Source organism: Solanum verrucosum, unplaced genomic scaffold (assembly GCF_900185275.1).
Source record: "Solanum verrucosum unplaced genomic scaffold, falcon-dt-bn FXZP01000022.1, whole genome shotgun sequence".
Taxonomy (NCBI): Eukaryota; Viridiplantae; Streptophyta; class Magnoliopsida; order Solanales; family Solanaceae; genus Solanum; species Solanum verrucosum.
The window spans coordinates 2,717,737-2,722,582 of NW_026020086.1; the positions used below are offsets into that span (position 1 = coordinate 2,717,737).

Here is a 4,846-nt window from a genome sequence, read left to right on the forward strand (position 1 = left end):
AATAAAATGGTAAATGAGATTGACATCTAGCATAAAGCAGATCAATTTCATGCTCCATCCAAATCAATGTTGCTTAAGACTCTCCAAAAATATAGCAACACTCGAATCGGATTATCCACAAGTTTAGGAAGGATTGTTTTTGTGTTTGTTCTTTACCAAACGAAATATTCCTTCCGTTTCATTTTATGTAGCAGTGTTTAATTGGACATGGACTTCAAGAGAGTAAGAAAAAGGCGAACTTCGCCACATATCAAAGAAAGCTTTAGAAATCGTTGTTTTAAACATGTCATTACATTTCTACATGTTGGTTTAGTCCAATTCTGTTATTTAACCAACTTTCCCGCTAATTGTATCCTTCAACTAACTCACTAACAAGGCTAACTAATCAGCTAACTAATTATGCTAACTCAGGTACTAACTATAATATTCTGATATGAGTATGTACGTATTCCCCAAATAATCATGAAAATTAAGTTAACATGCTATAACGTATTCGCCACTTACATAATACAACTTCATTATATTCAGTTTAAAATCCCCGTAACGTAGTATCAGCCAACTTATGATGTATGCTGTCACGATCCGAGCCTACACCTGGAAGTGGCAGACACTTGAGAACCATTACTGGTCCCCAAGCGAATCCTCATCATGGCTGACTACAAGCGGAAGACTAACCCAAGCATACATAAGCATCAAATTGAAAGAAGAGTTTAAAAAGAGTTTACTGAATTTCAAAACTTCGCGGGATATAATGAGTATGAAATATAAGTTTTAAAGAAAACCTATGAACTGAAAGACTCTCCAAAATTATCTATCTATAAAGCCTCTACTATATATAGACAAGTGTCGGGACAAGATCCACGACTACTCAAAATGCTACTAATACTAACAACTCATAAAATTGGAGTCCTCCGGAAGCAAGGAGACCTCACTCGAAAGTTGACGAGCGGATGAAGTGATCTCAACAGACTCTTGTTGATGATCCTAAGAACTTGTATCTTCATCATTAAAAGATGCAGGTTGAATGACATGCATCAGTACATTGAATGTACGAGTATGTAATATAGTTGAATAACAAATAACTGAATGAAAGGACTGCAATAGATATAGATATATACTCAACTGAATGTAAAGAAATAAAGAAGTGAAATCATTAAAACTTTACAAAAAATACTTACTCATCTTTGAACTCAACAAATTAAGTGATATAATAAAATACACTTTTAACTCTACTTGAGAGATTCTCTAACCGAAAACCATCACTATGAGCTACATGATGATACAACGTCTCGCCCACGCTGTCAGAACTGTCATATATCATGCCGGGATATAGGACACCTCAACTAAGTAGATCCACTCAGCAATAAGGATTCATCTAAAAAGTATGATCTTGTACCCATGTTGGCAAGACATGGTTTATGAGGATTTTGAGTTGTCTGAACACATCCCCATATCGGTGCTCAATACTACTTCCAATAATATATATATAATCATGCTTAAATATATAAAACATACTTTTTCTCTGGTTTGAGATAATTACTCAAACTATATATCCTCTTAAAAGAGGTAACTGCTCTGAAATAACTCTAAACTCATTGCTCATTAGAAAACAAGGTTTCTCTTTGCTCAATGTAAGAATACTCTCTCTCTCTCTTCATGTAAAACTGAAACATTTGGGAAATTCTTAGTTCCCTTATACTCTTGCTCAAATCTTGGTAATAACTCTTTCTCAAACTCCTCGTTACTTTCTCAAAAACTCAGTATAAAATAAAAATGTTGGCTTTAAAAGATTCTCAAATTTATAACTCAAAATAGGGCCCATGCTGAAATATAGACATGAACAACTCAACTCAAGGATCTGAATAACAATATAGAAAAACTCAATACTCAGAACTCAACGATACTACTCATCTCAAGAATACTCAATTAATAAGGTTCATGCTGAAATATAGACATGAACGAATCAACTCAAGAATCTTAATGCATAACATATCGCTATTCAATAATTAGGAATAGAATTTCAAAAAGAATAAGAAACTCAAGAACTCAAATCTCATCTCAAGAATACTCAAATCTAGGGATAGAATCCTAGATTACTCTTTTACTGATTTGAAAGAAGATGTAGGGCATGAGGACGAACTAGTCCAACACTATGATAGTCTTACGTACCTTGAAGAACAAGGTTCTTGAAGAAGAATTTGATTAGCAGTCTTGAAACCCTAGCTTGAAGGAGAACAATCAAGAAAACATTTCTTGAGATTCTTGAATTAGCTTCTTCAAAACCCTATGGTCAAGAATTAAGATTTCTATTATTCATTCATAATTGTATGAAGGAATTTGAGTTGGAAAGAATGAAATTCTTGGAGAACGACTTACCTTGAAGAAGAATCTTGAAAAAGATTGAAAGAATTTTGATTTTTCCTTTGGATTTTGCCTTGGGGTTTGATAGAGAAGAGAAATGGGGGATTAAGAGATGAAAATCGGATTGGTTTGAGCCTTTAATTAGTCAAGAAATTCGTTTAGGGTTTTCTTAGAGTAAAAAGACAAAAACGACCCTTTTTAATGTTTTCCCGTCTATTAATTCGTCACTGCATTGTATCATGTTACTAAAATGGTCATAACTTTTTACTCAAAATTCAGATTGATGTGAAACTGATGGCGTTGGAAAGAAGATTCAAACACCTTTAATGTGATTGGTTATAAGCCACGTAACTCTTTATATTTAAGAGATATGGTCGTTTGAAATTGACTCAAATAGAATCTTACATCAAAATTTAATCGATAAGGAAACTTTCAACTCAACTCTGTGCTAGGAGATTCTAGTGACCTTAATTGATATCCAAAATCATTCTCACACAAAAGAATTGACATTTACACATATAGGCAATTTAAGAATCACCCGGTACGATCTTATTCACAAATGAAGAATTGTTCGGATCTTAACTTAAAAAATTTCAGGGTGTTACATATGTATTCCCACATATCTTCATAATTCGTTATTGTCTTCCTTTTTTTATACTAGAGACAATTTTTTGCAGTAATCATATGGTGCCATTTGCATATAATATTTTTTTGCATTATACATGCTTAAAATTGTCCTTGGCATTATTAAAGGTGTTGCTTTGGAACATGAGGGTGACTCAAATAAAATTGATGGCCCAAAGTTTAAAGTATATTCAATAAAACTAGGTTGTGCGTGCGTGGCACGTGCATCTCGTGCGTCATATGTGCATCTCGTACGTCACAGTGCATCTCATGTGTCATATGTGCATCTTGTGCGTCCCATGTGCCTCCCATGTCAATTAGTAAGAAAATTCTAAAAATCACATACATATTGTTAAAATGATCTCAATTATGTCTATTGGTCATCGCAGAGAGCTAGCTTTTTCTAGTGCTTCCTTGGCTACTTTCTTCGCCATTATACGATTCTTTGACCTATGTGATTGGTAGTCATGTTGTTTTATCAATTGGGAATGGAAAGCGCACCGGAGACACTTTGTGGTCAAACATATGGTGCTACACATCATCACATGTTTGGCATACATATGCAAAGAGGGATGTCTGTTAGTCTTTTGGTCAACATTCCTATTGCCTGTATTTGGGCACATGCACAAAGTATTCTTGTTAATTTAAGACAAGATCCGAAAATAGCAGTTGAAACAAGAGTTTATGCATGGTTCATGATACCGAGCATCTTTGCATATGGGTTGTTAGAACGTCATATTAAGTTCATACAAGCTCAAAACAAAGTCAAGTCCATAATGTTTACGACATGAATCAATTTGTTGTTGCATGTTTTGTGCTGATGGATGCTCATCCTCAAAACCAACTTGGAAGTAAAGGTGTTGTTTGGTTAATGCTACGTCATACTGGATTTACATGTTCTTGCTAGCTGCTTATACCAGAATATCGCTTTCTAGTGAATGTACTTAGACCGGATTTTCAAGAGAAGCATATTTGGATATCCCCAAGATATCTTAAACTAGCAATTTCTTCAACTCTAATTAGTTGGTATTCCTCTATTGCTTTTTAATAAATCAGTAATGCATTAGATTATAATTTCAATGCGACTTTTTCCATCTTTAGAAACAACTTAGAAATATGGTCATTTGAGTTGTTGGTTCTTTCAAATCCAAAATTAAAAACCTCAGTTCTATCAGGTTCATTCTTCCTGTCACACATTACCCTCTCATGTTGATATCATATTTCACTTGGCCTAATGTTAATTTTTCTATATTTACATCCTTAATACATCAGTTATGTTCCATATGTTGTCCGAAGGACTAGGTGGGGCTAAAATTGTTAGAGTGTCGAATGAACCAGGAGCTAGACAAGCACAATCAACTTGTCTTGCAACACATACTGCAACACTCTTAGCTACCGGAGAAGTCACGTACTCTAATAGTTATACTCATGATCTTGATTCATAAAGTATGGGGCCGTTGCTACATCAATGAAGCAATTGTATTGAGATATGTAGCAAAATGCTATTTGTTTATTTATGTCTTCTCAAGATCAAGAAAGATATAGTATACACAAGTCTGTTGTGTGTTATGTAGGCAATGCTAGCAACACAAAGAATATCTTCATACATGATTAAGTTAAGTACAATCAAAGAAACATGAAAGATTAAGTTAACATGTTATAAAATATTCATCACATACATGATACAACGTCATTATATCCACTTTAATATCCTTGTAAGTAGTATCAGTCAACTTATGATGTATGTTTTCCCCAAATATCTTCATAATTCGTAATTGACTTGCTTCTCTTTTCTACTAGAGATGGTTTTTTGCAACAATCATATGATGTTCCTTGACTATGATATTGTAAAGCACCATTC

At 33.9% G+C, this 4,846-nt stretch overlaps 1 pseudogene; it reads left to right on the top strand.

Moving 5' to 3' along the window:
• Positions 1-3,083: 3,083 nt before the first annotated feature.
• On the top strand, positions 3,084-4,530 carry LOC125824640 (protein DETOXIFICATION 16-like; annotated as a pseudogene).
• The last annotated feature ends 316 nt before the right edge of the window (positions 4,531-4,846 follow it).